Here is a 16262-nt window from a genome sequence, read left to right on the forward strand (position 1 = left end):
CCCGATATGCTCCAACACTTTAATATCACTAGTAAGGCAACTTCGCTTCCCACTCCTCATTGGGCACAACAAATGAAACCATGCTACACCAGGAAGAAATGCAGATGATAAACGGGTATTCATTGGACAAATATATTATACTAGAACGGACATGTGATTACATTTTCACACAATCTGGGTGCATAGATCCTGAATAATCAGTACCCAGACCAACAACTTCTGGCCGTGATAACGGCCTTGATACGCCTGGGCATTGAGTCAAACAGAGCGTGGATGGCGTGTACAGGTACAGCTGCCCATGCAGCTTCAACACGATACCACAGTTCATCAAGAGTAGTGACTGACGTATTGTGACGAGCCAGTTGCTCGGTCACCATTGACCAGACGTATTCAGTTGGTGAGAGATCTGGAGAATGTGCTGGCCAGTGCAGCAGTGGAACATTTTCTGTATCCAGAAAGGCCCGTACAGGACCTGCAACATGCGGTCGTGCATTATCGTGCCGAAATCTAGGGTTTCGCAGGGATTGAATGAAGAGTAGAGCCACGGGTCGTAACACATCTGAAATGTAACGCCCACTGTTCAAAGTGCCGTCAATGTGAACAAGAGGTGACCGGGACGTGTAACCAATGGCACCCCATACCATCACACCGGGTGATACGCCAGTATGGCGATGACGAATACACGCTTCCAATGTGCGTTCACCGCGATGTCGCCAAACACGGATGCGACCATCATGATGCTGTAAACATAACGTGGATTCATCCCAAAAAATGACGTCTTGCCATTCTTGCACCCAAGTTCGTCGTTGAGTACACCATCGCAGGTGCCCCTGTCTGTGATGCAACGTCAATGGTAACCGCAGCCATGGTCTCCGAGCTGATAGTCCATGCTGTTGCAAACGTCGTCGAACTGTTCGTGCAGATGGTTGTTGCCTTGCAAACTTCCCCATCTGTTGACTCAGGGATCGAGACGTGGCTGCACGATCCGTTACAGACATGCGAATAAGATGCCTATCATCTCGACTGCTAGTGATACGAGGCCGTTGGGATCCAGCACGGCGTTCGGTATTACCCTCCTGAACCCACCGATTCCAAATTCTGCTAACAGTCATTGGATCTCGACGAACGCGAGCAGCATTGTCACGATACGATAAACCGCAATCGCGATAGGCTACAATACGACCTTTATCAAAGTCGGAAACGTGATGGTACGCATTTCTCCTCCTTACACGAGGCATCACAACAACGTTTCACCAGGCAACGCCGGTCAACTGCTGTTTGTGTATGAGAAATCGGTTGGAAACTTTCCTCATGTCAGCACGTTGTAAGTGTCGCCACCGGCGCTAGCCTTGTGTGAATGCTCTGAAAAGCTTCTCATTTGCATATCACAGCATCTTCTTCCTGTCGGTTAAATTTCGCGTCTGTAGCACGTCATCTTCGCGGTGTAGCAATTTTAATGGCCATTAGTGTACCTTTTGTACGGCTTATTATAAATAGGCACTTACACAGCGGTACTGCAAGCATTGGACGAGGCTGCAGAGGGCCAACGCAAACAATAATTTTCTTATGGAGGTCTGAAACTCTGGGGTTAAAGGCGCTTTACTACTTGCAGACTCTTCACGTACGACGTGTTTGATTGCTGCCCATACGCTCGTCTGCCCACTTTCCGGACATTACAGCCTTTATCCTAAGTGGCCTCGGTCTGCTGTAACGACATGTTACTGTCCTCCGTGAGATGCTTAAGCAGTTTTCTGTATCAACATTACGATCAGTTAGTGCTGATACCTCTTGGGAATACTAACTGAAGAAGTAGAAAAAAGAAATAGGGTCATATATGGTTTAATATTTCAGCGCTAACGGAACTTAACTACAAGAGCGGTGACCCTCGTCAACTAACTTTGTGTCGGGTGCACGAAATATCATCGATCGAAATTCGGTAAGTTTATAATACGAGCTAGAGTTCTTTTCGAAAAACGTTATTCAGAAAATTTAGACAACCGACATTTGAAACTGACTGCCGAACGATTCTACTGCCGCCAACATTCATTGCGCGTAAAAACCACGAAGGTAAGATACGAGAAATTAGGGCTCGTAAGGAAGCGCACAGTTGTTTTTCCCTCGCCCTATTTGGGAGTGGAACAGGAGGGGAAATGACAAATAGTGGTACAGAGTACCCTCCGCCAAGCGTCGTACGGTGGCTTGCGGAGTATCTATGAAGATGTAGATCTAGATGTAGATCTCCAGCACCCTAGATAAGTTCGTTTTTTTGGTTACTTTCTTACGAATTCCTCAAACGAAACAGCTGTCGACTTTCTCTCTTCTCCATCTGAGACAGAGCTCTGTAAAGACTTCTGACGGACGGTCCCACTGTGCAACAAAAGTAAAGGGTCACTTTTTCAAAACCCTGTAACGCGTAAGTTTGAAATTTGGCTCCTAGGTGCTTACACTCTTCCTTTGTACTAGTGCAAAAGCGTGGCGTTCTGAGACGTCTCACTTGAGTTCGATGACGCTTAAAACAGCAAAGTGTCGACACTTGCGAAAAAAAGACCAGAGCTCTGAAGCTCACGCGAGATGTGAGGTGAATTAACGACGTCACATAGGCACCAAATTTTGCCACAGTTCTGCCCACCGCAACAGTGGACGTGGCACACACACTACCTGAAGGTCGTAGCACTTCCTCTTACCCACATCTCACTCCTTCTGAGGTCGCAGGTTCAAATCCTGCCTCGGGCATGGATGTATGTGATGTCCTTAGGTTAGTTAGGTTTACGTAGTTCTAAGTTCTAGGGGACTGATGACCTCAGATGTTAAATCCCATAGTGCTCAGAGCCATTTGAACCATTGGAACATTCTTCTGACTTCTCTTCGATGGAAATTCAAGCCGTGGTGCCCAGCCTTGAAGTCACTCAGTTTTCTTATGGGTCGCAGAGAAGAAAATTTCTGGCGCATATAACGGTACATTGCGGGCAGGCGTGTCAATTAGCATCATATTAATTAAAATCGGGGAAGAATTAAAAAGGGGAAAGTAATACGAAACTTTAATAACTGCACAGTATTACTAAGAAGCAATATAATGAAAAGTAATAAAAAGCAAAGACCAAGCGGAACAGAAAGGTATAGGGGCGGGTTAGTTTTTTTAGTACATATAAAAGAACCTGTAACACATTATTGAGCTCTCAACCTTCAGTTATCGCGATGGGGCTAGTCGATGAAAAAGTGGTACGCGACTGCGAAATTCGTTAAGGAGATTATTTCAAGACTCTTCAAGCACGTTTAAAATACATTACGCGTGACGAAGTGATAAGAGATGTTTATTGTCGGGTGAAGTGAAAATGAATCCGACAACATAATTCGAACTTTGTGTTAGCTTGGAAAAATACTCTTGGGAAACTATTATGGTAGTGGATCCCACGAAAGTTGTGCGCAACGGAAAGCTATAGTTTACGTAATTCTGCATTTTATAAAATGGTGATACGCGTGTGCGTGGAACATTAATAGAATCTTATCCTTGGACGGTTGCGGGGGTAACTGATACAAACAACGCACCAGCATAAAAGATAGTTCGCTTATTAACTACCAGATATTAATTAACGGGGACCTAAAATACTAAAAAAGAAGGATAGGATAATCACCTCCAATCCCGATTCATATTTCATATTTAATTAGTGAAAAGAGAAGTGTTAATAAACAAACTACATTTCAATTTTATCCACGATTTTGGCTTCATTACGTAATCTTGACTACACGATAAACAATATCTGTGGAAGTTGTATGCAGCGTATCGTCATAATATTTAGCCAACCAATATTGTGGGGCACCAAAAATGTAAATGCATGAAATTGTTCTTACAGCGGCTATATAATGTGTGAGTGCGACGAACTATATTGAGAAACTGAACATCCATTACGTACTTGCATGTTTCTCTGCGAAAATGGTCCTTGTCGGTACATCAGCATAGAGTTCGAATAGAATCGCTGGAACATTCCAAACCATTCAGATTAATCGGACATCTAAATACGCATGATGCTGGTACCACCAGGATGTGTTCTTTCTCCTCACCCCCGTGGCAGTAACTGAATTAAGAGTCAGCCAGGAAATACATTTAAATCAATTGACGACCATTGAGCTAGCGTCACGAATTTTCAAACGTCCACTGCCATGTATGAAGGAGAGTGACACCACGACTGTTAACATCGATCGAGGGGTGTCGTCGTGATCGTTTTTGAATGACAAGTTAAGGCCTCAGGAGGTTGCATATAGTGTGTCAATGAAAAAGCCCCTTTCCTTTGGGCGTCGATTCCCACGGTATTTCGCTGTGCTATAACCAAGAGGCCGACTTTCTCGATAACCTTTGACTCTGCTGATATCCCCCAAACGATTCAGCTTTTCCCTAAGGACGTTGTGGTCCTGCAGTCCCATCGAATGTGATAGCACTCCTTCGGAGTGTAGCGCAACAGCAATTTTTGCTTGGTACACAGTGTAGCACTAGGCATAAAGGATAGTTTGAAACCATTCAAAGAAATATGAACGTGATCGGATGTATTCAAAGGAATTTGAACGTGATCCGAGGCAGCAAAGGGTTCTCAAACTTCGTCAGCCCTTCTGTTTCGTGACCTCCTATGGTATGTAATGTCGGGATGCGACATTGATACGTGTGTGAAAAAAATGTTACAGGATCCCTCTGTGCCTTTTGCGAACCTTTGTTGAGAACTACAGAAATGTGCCTGTGCAGAGACAGCCAGTCACTGATTACTAGGCGCCAACGAGATAGGGCATCGCTTTCGACGTTCCTTAGATATCGCATGCAACCAGCAGGCCCTTGTTCATCGACATACAGTATTGCGGCTCAACTCAGGGGAGAGTCGAAATTGTCGCCTGTCGCACTAGCACAAGTAATCACTGACTGGTTTTCTCTGTACAGGTATGTTTTTAAAGTGTTCAACGATGATGCATGTACAAAACTGCAGTGACACATCACCATATCTTCTGGGTATCTCATTGTTTTAGTCAAGCATTTCCGTTTCACCCTGTCAGTTTGCCTATGTTAGAATTTAGGCTCCTTTACCTCTATAACTGACAATGGGTACAAGACTCAGTAGCACTCATTATTAATTGATATCATAGCACTGAACTACTTCAGCAATGCTTGCCTGACCTGTTATAAATAAACCTTCCTTCGTCGACTCCGATGCGAGTTAGTGGGTGCATATGTATTCAGACTGTAAGGCCTCACATATCTTAATCGGTTAGAAGGACTCACACATTGGATAATGAATAGAATAAGATTTTGATCAAATAAGATTTGTTTGTTTGGTATCACTGGAAAATGGAAAGCCCGATATGGACGACACAAATATCGCTGACGTTGGATTTCTACATAAGACGATATTTGCTAGAAATATTAGATCCATGGTTCTTGCTTCTGACTGTACTTGTTCCGTGGCCCCTCAGGAACAATAAGTTTTCTAAAGCCTGCCCTTAAATCTGTACAGAGCTCACCAGCACGAAAAAATACTGTACATACTATACAGTTTGTGCAATAATAAAGCTGACAAACTGCAGGGACGAACTGCTGACTGGGAATGGAGGAAGAAAGGTCCAATGCACATGTATTCAGAACTGGACGGTGTGCGTGCAACGACAACAAATCGTGTCGGAACACAGTACAGAGCTGCATAGCATCCACGTAACAACAGATGTTCAAAGTGGCCTCCATGCGATGCGGTGCATACATTCACACGTTGCATCATGGAGTGTCGCGGTTTTTTTACACATTCCGAATAGCATCACAGGCGTCATTAACATGCTTTCGAATGATCTAAACATCAGGAACTGATTCAGCACACACAACGCTTTCCAGAAGAAGAGGAAAAATCCGGGAGTTGTAAGCCCGGGGATGTAGTAGACCATGCTACAGTGCCTCCGCGTCCTGTCCGACATGCGGGTAGGATATTTTCAATGTGTAATGCGGAAGTATCCTGTAGAACCCGGTACTCCAAATCTAGTGTACGCAGTCCGCTGCCTCCCTGCACGTACGTCCATCTGAAAGGAGCCATGATCACATAAACGCCGAAAAAGGGCTTGAAATGTTGTGTGACGTGGTTGGTGTCTGTGAGGGTGCTTCTTTTGGTATAGCTGCCTTGCCTCTCGACCGTTTCCACGTGCTTGGACTTACACCAATACTATCTCGGCTTGTTCCAGAATTAAACCTTGGACCATTCTGCTGCTTACAATACGCTGCGTCGATCACACAGCCTGTAACCCACAAGGAACTTACAGTACGTGGTTAGAGGAACTTTCATTCGTCAGCCCATCTACCGTGACCACAATGTATTTCCAGACACACGCTCGTAGGACCTCTTTTCCTCCATTTGCGCTCAGGAATCCATCCCTGTAGTTTGTTGATTTTATCAGTGTTCACGCTGTATAATAAACTTCCCGTAGAATCTGCCTCCTGTCCCAGTATTCTCCAATATCACTGTCACTCATTACAGTTTCTTTTCACGGAGACATAAAAAAAATCTGTACCTGAGCGTCATTGTACACTTTTTATCAAATGTTATAAGGTGTCAGGCAAATCCAACACCTCCCATGAAAACCCTGACATGATAAGCAAATCCAGTAGTATGTCACATAGCTCCGAATAAATCGTGACATTAAATTAACCAAAGTAATACGAGTAACGAGTGAGCAAATGGAATACCACAGACTAACACAAGAATGCCTAAATGCATGTCATACCTTCCCACCGTGAGACAGACGCAGTTTTGAGGGGAGAAACGAGAACAGAAGCCGAGAGCAGAACTGTGTTAAGCTGGAAGGCCCTACGATATGGGACGGACGGACACCCACGTCGCCAGCTAACTGCTAGGACCACACCACCCGCAAGTTTTAGCGTGAGACTTTTTCGCGTCTCTGTTAAAAGCTAGAGCCCTCCAGAAGAACAGTATAGATCTTACGATAACAAAAAAGGGACACACCACCTGCAAGTTTTAACGTGAGACTTTTCGCGTCTCTGTTACATCAGGACCACCCCCAGCCCATGTTAAAAGATAGAGCCCTCCAGAAGAACAGTATAGATCTTACGATAACGCTAAAAGGACCACACCAGCTGCAAGTTTTAGCGTGAGACTTTTTCGCGTCTCTGTTACGTTGCAAACTTTAAAAACATTGCCCCACCACGAAAAGTATAACGTTTCTCATTGGATAGACAGAATTTTTGCAGGCGGAGCTTAAGGCTAACATTGACACCCTGATTGGCCAGATGGAAACACAGCCAGATAGTTTTTTTTAAAACCAACTTCGGTAAATTGTAGCAAGGAGACGTTAGGAGAGTTCCTTCCGAGAGGGCGAGCTGGACGGAGCTGCGCCGGCCGCCATCCCCTGACGAACACCGACAAGGTAATGAACGCACGTGATGCCGCATTTTTGAGCGCATAAGGCTTCACTCAGAACTGCAGAAGTCTCATCTGTTACACCCCCTTTTTGCGTAATACTAGTGTCGATCGTCAATTAAAGCTCATGGTGTTCACATTTGCCACTTAAAGTAAAAATCTGAAACGCGATGATTTTTCTGTTATATAGTTATTGAGAACCCACATCAGCCACTGTAATTTACAACAAGTTAAATAAGTAATTAAAAGATAATTGAGGGTCACTGTAGACCATTTTGATAGTTTTCTCTTTTGTGAAACTTAATTTAAACCTAGATTATAGATGTGATATGGCACAGGTCATCCTTCGATCCATTGTAGAACTTGGAAACCCATTCAGGGAATATACGTTCACATTTTTGTTGAACGCAGTCGGTTTTTACCATCCTGTATTAAAACATTTCCTTTTATCAATAGTGCAATTTATAAACAATGTTTTGTGAGTAGAATAAAATTTCCAATGGTAAACTTAACTGCTTTTTCGACGTTATTTTACCAGCTAACTAAAAATAGGAAAGCCTTGAACCCCTTCCACTAAATTTAGTTAGTATTAAGATTCTTTTACAGGGAGTGCAGTGGAGCTGACGCTGAAATCATTAAGTATTTGGTTATATCGTCGCTAGTCTCACTGACTCTTCTGACTTCTACATGCTATGTGTGGTCTAGCGTCTCCTTACCAGCAACAGGTCCCAGGCTCAAACTAGTCAATTCCCTAAAAAACACGCTCAGAGCGTCGTTGTGCGAAAGTGGTTAGGGAGACACGACTTAGAACAAACAGACACCACGCAGAATGTTTAGATTGTAACTGTACTTATTCTTCAGTACAGATGTGCTTTTTAACTGTCAACCCTTCCCAGATACTACACAACAGGATTTGAACTTGATGTTGCGCAAATGTTTCCTTCACTTACCTGTGGAATGGTCAAATCGTGGCCTTCGGATCTATGCGAGATTTTCTTGACTACTGGAAAGTGACTGTAAAATCAAACTATACAGATAGCAATTAATGGAAACAGGACAGTGACCACTAAGGAAGTCGAAGAATGACTGAATTCATAGGACCTAAAAAACAACATCGTATCTTAAAGTAACATGGAGTTCACTAATCACAAGTTTTTTGAAGCAAGTTTCTGAGCAATACAGTGTTCTCGCAGATTCAGGGGCAAATTTTCATACCATGTTAAAGCGTTCAGTAAGACGTACACAACCTATAGAATGGGCCACATTTCAGTCTGCTAGGATATACTAATGGGCAGAATGCTCGTCACATAAAGCAGACTAGGGAGGAACATTTCCGAAACGAACGACCCTGTCATAATTATTTATAGAGGAGAATCCGCTAAATATGTCGTGGTATTTCTGAAATAGCTTTAGAATTGAATGAGAGTCATTCTTTCTTTCTAGTCCACATGGATCTTCAAGATCACAAAACAAAGAGAGAAGATACGACATACATTACCCTTCAAAAAAGGAACATGCTGTCTTTCAATTTTATCCTAAAGCCTTGCCATTGTAAGAATATACAGGGTGCCCTCCTACGATCAAGCAAGTTTGTTGTGATGTTTCGGCAGACATTCGCAATTTCGTTATTGCATCGTGTAGCTGCTCATCACGTATTTCATGGCACGCCCATCGTCGACGAAAGCCTCGGTTTGCTTCCCGTTACGAAAAAAACGACTTTTAAAGGCGAATTTTACGTGACCATTCGAAAGAGTGGTCTCAAATTAGGCTAGTGAAATTTTCGTTTCATCGATATGTACTAGAACGAACATTAAACATGATGAGTAACTAATACTCCGGCAGCGAGTCGCGTGCCTTCCTGACGGCATCAACTACTACCGCCATGCAGGAGCGCTGGCCTGCAGAGTACCGGTTATTCCTCGTGTTTTACTGACCCTATTAACACATATTGGTTAAACTGTTATCGCGCTGCACTAATTTGTGAGCGCTGTGTCGAGTGAGCAAGTAAAATTCCTCTGTGATTACGAAGGCTTTCCCAGAGAAATAATTGATAATATTCTTCTCGGGTGTGTAGCCAGATCATAACGTCATCTTGACACAATATTTCCGCGGCCCAACTGGTCGCCATCTTCAGGTGAGAGTGCTGGTACACGATGTCGCCGAAACTGACTTCTCAGCGCAAGAGGCGGCCCCTATATAGGCCGCAGAAGGCCCACAACGCGTGCGTGAGAAGGTGCCGTAACTGCCCTCAAGCGCGAGTAAACATACAGCGCCGCCAGTGGTGGAAACAGGCGAAATCGAGATATCGCTATCAAAAATTAAAAATTAAAAATTATTCCGACGATCGAAACATAGACCGTTGTTTTTTAATGTCTGATAACACCGGGTTCCAAATCTTTCTTAAAAGGTAACCCTTGTCTCTGTTAATAAGATTATCAGATAGACGAATCTCTATGGATTCTTTTAAAACACAGTCCCAATAGCGAGATGCAGGGGCAACCATTTGTGTCTCGTCATACAGCATTTTATGTCCCTCGGCGAGACAGTGCTCCGCCACTGCAGATTTCTCAGGCTGAAGCAACCGTGTGTGCCGCTGGTGCTCAACACATCGCTCCTGAATGGTCCGGATTGTCTGACCAATATAAGCCTTCCCACAGTGGCGAGGGATCTTGTACACACCGGGCTTCCTCAAAAACAAGTCATCCTTAACAAAGCCAAAAAGCACCCTAATCTTGGCTGGTGGACGAAAAATACTTTTGATATCTTTTCAGAATTCTTCCTATCTTCGAGGAAATGCTCCCAGCAAAAGGTAGAAAAGCCACCAATTTGCAGGTATCTTCTGGTGGTTCAGGCGAAGGTCCAAACTGGAAAACACGACCTATCTGTTTATCTGTATAGCCATTCTGCTTCAACACAACCTTAAGATGCTCCAATTCTTGTCTCAAGCTTTCTCCATCTGAAATAGCAAAAGCTCGGTGGTTTTTCTACCTTTTGCTGGGAGCATTTCCTCGAAGATAGGAAGAATTCTAAAAAGACATCATATCGAAAGTGTTTTTCGTCCACCAGCCAATATTAGGGCACTTCTTGGCTCTGTTAAGGATGACTTGTGTTTGAGGAAGCCCGGTGTGTACAAGATCCCTTGCCACTGTGGGAAGGCTTATATTGGTCAGGCAATCCGGACCATTCAGGAGCGATGTGTTGAGCACCAGCGGCACACACGGTTGCTTCAGCCTGAGAAATCTGCAGTGGCGGAGCACTGTCTCGCCGAGGGACATAGAATGCTGTATGACGAGACACAAATGGTTGCCCCTGCATCTCGCTATTGGGACTGTGTTTTAAAAGAATCCATAGAGATTCGTTTATCTGATAATCTTATTAACAGAGACAAGGGTTACCTTGGCTCCGTAGGCAACCGTAAAGATTTCTTCATGAAGGCATTGACCGCTTGTCTCACAGTGGGATAAATGTATTAACATTTACGGCTATTACTTTTGAATTAATAGAGTCTATTCACAATTTTCTCATCTGTCTCGCTTTCATTTGACTGCCCATTAATTCTTTCATGTAATTAACAAAATACATGTTCAAGGCTTTTATCGATGAAAAGTTGAAAGGTGGCTACACTGAACCACAGCGCCAGAGATCGCTAGAGAGCGTTGTTCCGCCGCCTCCACTGGCAGTGATTATTGAGAACTCGTAGTGGGCAGTGCTTGTCGAGGACTCGTAGTAGTCAGTTCGTGTTCAGATGTGCTAGTAGGGAGTGCTTGCTGAGATGTGATACTGAAAAGTTCTTGTTGAGATGTGGTAATAGCGAGTCGGTGTGGAGATATATTGTAATGATTAGAGTGATTTTGGTCAATACAGTATATGAAGGTAACGAAACTTGATTTATTTTTCATTATTTCCATGTCGTAAATAATGCTTCATTACAGGTTCAGTCAACAAAGCATCTGGCTTGTGTTCTGGGATTAGAGTGTAATTCTGGTTTTCTTGAGTAATTATGGTATTTCTATTTTCTTTAATTAATTCAGTATAAATGATATTTAAAATTTCTTGTGTTGTTAAAGAAGAACCGTGCCAGATGCGTACGTTGAGTCATACTTCCACACACAGAACAGTTACACTTGTGCTTTGGTTTCGTAGGTTTTATAGTTGCTGGGGACTTAATTAATTAATTGTGTTAATGAAAATTTCCATTTCATTCTTTGTTGTTGTTCTTTGCAGTCAGATAGCGTAATAATACTAGTCAGGGCCAACCGTTACGAGACTTCGTAATCGGACAAACAGCTACTAAAGCAAAAAATTTAAAATTATTTTCATTTCATTTAATTAAGACCCCATGCACGTAGTATTATTACGCAATCTGACTGCTTAGAACAATAACAAAGAATGAAATGGAAATTTTCATTAACACAATTAATTAATTAAGTCCCCAGCAACTATAAAAACCTACGAAACCAAAGCACAAGTGTAACTGTTCTGTGTGTGGAAGTATGACTCAACGTACGCATCTGGCACGGTTCTTCTTCAATAACACAAGAAATTTTAAATATCATTTATACTGAATTAATTAAAGGAAATAGAAATACCATAATTACTCAAGAAAACCAGAATTACACTCTAATCCCAGAACACAAGCCAGATGCTTTGTTGACTGAACCTGTAATGAAGCATTATTTACGACATGGAAATAATGAAAAATAAATCAAGTTTCGTTACCTTCATATTTTGACCAAAATCACTCTAATCATTACAATATATCTCCACACCGACTCGCTATTACCACATCTCAACAAGAACTTTTCAGTATCACATCTCAGCAAGCACTCCCTACTAGCACATCTGAACACGAACTGACTACTACGAGTCCTCGACAAGCACTGCCCACTACGAGTTCTCAATAATCACTGCCAGTGGAGGCGGCGGAACAATGCTCTCTAGCGATCTCTGGCGCTGTGGCTCAGTGTAGCCACCTTTCATATGCCCTTCCTCCACGGCTAGAATTTGATGGTATTTTTGCCAGCATTGGTGGTGAAAATACCACCAAATTCGTCAAAAAAATACAGACAAAAATAAAAGATAATATTAATACGTAAATACCATATAACTAGATAAAATTTTGGCTTTTCACTGACCTTTCAATAACCTATTATATAGAATACAGTAAGCAATACAAATTCTTTCATACATGTGACTTTACATAATAGTTTACACAAGTATTATGTGGTTAAACAATTCAATCAATAGCGTCAGCAATGACGAATATGTGCAGGTAAGAGTCTCATAACTTTTCACAACCAGTAATACACAAAAAATCAGTTTATACAAATATTCACATAAACGCTTTCCATAGCTCAAGAATAAGCAGTTGACAGTTCCAGCAGTAGCACCCAGCAATGGTCAACAGGTGCAAAAACCAACAAGTAACATTTTTTCAATAGAAACAGTCCATCAGTGGCACCCAGTAATGTTGAATAGGTGCAGACACCAACAAGTAACACCATTTCAGTATAAGCAGCTCCATTAGTGGCACCAGCAATGTTGAGCAGGTGCACACAGCAACAGGTGACATCTTTTCAGTAGAAGCAGTCCAACAGTGGCACCCAGCAATGTTGAGCAGGTGCAGACACCAACAAGTAACACCATTTCAGTATAAGCAGTTCCATTAGTGGCACCAGCAATGTTGAGCAGATGCACACAGCAACAGGTGACATCTTTTCAGTAGAAGCAGTCCATCAGTGGCACCCAGCAATGTTGAGCAGGTGCAGACACCAACAAGTAACACCATTTCAGTATAAGCAGTTCCATTAGTGGCACCAGCAATGTTGAGCAGATGCACACAGCAACAGGTGACATCTTTTCAGTAGAAGCAATCCATCAGTGGCACCCAGCAATGTTAAACAGGTGCAGACACCAACAAGTGACACCATTTCAGTATAAGCAGTTCCATTAGTGGCACCAGCAATGTTGAGCAGGTGCAGACAGCGACAGGTGACATCTTTTCAGTAGAAACAGTCCATCAGTGGCACCCAGCAATGTTGAGCAGGTGCAGACATCAACAAGTAACACCATTTCAGTAGAAGCAGTCCATCAGTGGCACCCAGCAATGTTGAGCAGGTACACACAGCAACAAGTCACATTTCTCAGCAGAAGCAGTTCCATAAAATTCAGTATCACTGATCACACTGTTCATCAGAGTATATAAGCAGAAATTAAACATGTCGTAGTGGCACCAATCATGTAGAAAAGGTACAAGTAACAGTCCATAATTTTTACAATCACTGATCACACAGTTCATCAGCAGAAATTAAACATGACTAAATGTCACATATCATGTTGAAAAGTGCAGCACCATCACTAATCAGACAGTTCAGGCATGAACAATAGTTTGAATACACATACAATGCTTTTACACTAAACATACAAATCATAACAAACACACAAATGATATCAGATAATTGTCCTATTAACTATTACAATACACAAATACTAGTAAACCTATAACATTTATGGGTGTCAGTGCAAGCCACTACCAACAAATAAAATAATATTTAGGAGATAGGTGGGTAGGATTAGGAAAGGAAAACACACAAAACACACTCACTCATCTTTCATCCACATTAAGTACTACTGTGTAATTGAATAGTGTTAACTGTGTAAATGTAACTCTGTCCAAGATTTGATGTTCATCATGTGTACCAAGTAGTAGTGGCAGCAATGTATAACAGTCAATAATAATTAAGTCAACGTCATAGTCATCATGTCAAGACCAATGTTTGCCAAGCCAGATCAAATTGTACGGTTGCTGAACAACTGTCAGTGAGCCAAGATATGCACATGCTTCCTCTCTCAAAAAAAAGTATATACTGCTTTGTGATTTGACAAAGTGTGTGTGTAGACAATCTTCCTTCTACTTGAGTGTTCTAGTCTGCCATCTTCATCCTCCTTGTTCCATATGGACCAACAAAAAAAATATGCTCCTCACTTACTTTACCTCTTATCCACCAAAACTCCAATAATCATCAGCATAATCTCAATACTTCACTAATACCTCTTCAATACGTCGATACATATAAACCTTATCATCAATATCATTTACCTTACCTCTTGTCCACGAAAACTCCAATAATCATCACTTAATCTTAATACTTCAATAATACCTCTTCACTACGTCGATATATATAAACCTCAGCACCAATATCATTTCACTTCCATAACAACTCTTTCCTCTAGTCAGTCTCCTCGAACAAGTACAGACAAAATCCTAGTGCAAACTTCAATTCATCATCCAATACAATCCGAAGACACAGTGTCCACACACAACCTCTGTGTAATCCATCTGACCCAAATTTTCTACTCATTATAAATTATAAGATACATTTTGGTTCCTTGTCCATCATTAAATAAAGGAAATGCATACATGACCTCTAACAGACTTAGTTCGAATAACTCTCAGTAATTAAGTACGATTACGGAGTGTGAATGATCATAATATTAGACAGTGTGTACACCACTTCAAGAATCATAGCAGAAGCAAACATGTGGAGTATTTTTTGTGTCAAGTGTCACTTCCTATTTCAATTGCTCACGAAAAATGCAGTGTAATAACTGTCAATGGTCTAAACCTAGTTTTGGTATGTCATGTCGTTAGCTTCCTTCCTATTAGCATAAATTTATACAGCTTCCATAAAACCTCAGCTCATGTGACTTCTATGAAGTTTCTTGTACTCATGTCGTTCGTCGAATTATAGCAGTTCATTTTCTTATCTTAAAATATAAGGCACTGAGCATAAGCAAAACATGCAATAGCGAGTAAATATACCAGTAGAGAACAGAATGTCAACAAGTGGACGCAGCACAATCCCTACAACGAGGCTCTGCCAAGCGAACAATCTATAATTAATACCACAGTGTAACCTAAACTCTATATTTGTACACAGTATATCAGCATTTCTATATACTAAATTGAAGAGTAGTTATGACAACAAAACAGAAATGTGTAAATATGCAATCCATACGCACAGCAGCAAACATATATCTTACGTAATAAACAAGTCATTAGCATCATATCAGCATAAGCAAATAAATGTTTATATGTAATCTTAATAAGTAAACATGAAGGCGCAAGCAGAGAAATCACAAAGTGTAACCTACATACATAACCATATCAGCACAATTAATCAGGTGACAATTACAATTTAAATAAATAAGCACAGCAGGCACATAATTAAAAAATATGACATCAGTGAAAAAGCATAGCAGCCAAGCGATGCATAATATACATAAGTAACAACACTGTTCATTAATCAATAATTGTCAAAATCAGTTAATGTGCGTAAGCACGTCGCTTCACAAGTAAATTCATAGAACATGAAATTTAGCACAAAGTATGAGTCACGTAATCGCAAGCAGCAAATTACGTCTAAAGTACGTACCTAAGTGGAAATATGTTACCTGAAAAATAAACTCAATTAATCGTTACCTTTTTGGTTTTTTACTTCCTTTTTTTTTTTTTTTTTTTGAAATTACATTCTTCCTGAAATTTTCTCCATAGCAAGTCCTCTTAACGTCGGACACACATAGAATTTACCTGAAGGTCTTAAATATTTTATACAACCGTATCCTGAAAAATACTGAACGTTAATAACATAATTTATCAAGTCACTATAGCTTTATACTGAATTTAGTCGGAGAAATTAGACTGTGTATTTGTTTACGTCTGTCAGTGCATTCGCACTGAGCGCTCGATCAGCTGTAGGCGCGTGACGTAGGAAGCGATTGTTTGCGGTCAACGACTGCCTTGTGCGGCGCGCCGACTTGACTGTTGCTTTGAGTATGTGCCGCCGCCGGAACACGGCGCGGTATCCT

The sequence above is a fragment of the Schistocerca nitens genome, chromosome 8 (assembly GCF_023898315.1).
Source record: "Schistocerca nitens isolate TAMUIC-IGC-003100 chromosome 8, iqSchNite1.1, whole genome shotgun sequence".
Classification (NCBI taxonomy): domain Eukaryota; kingdom Metazoa; phylum Arthropoda; class Insecta; order Orthoptera; family Acrididae; genus Schistocerca; species Schistocerca nitens.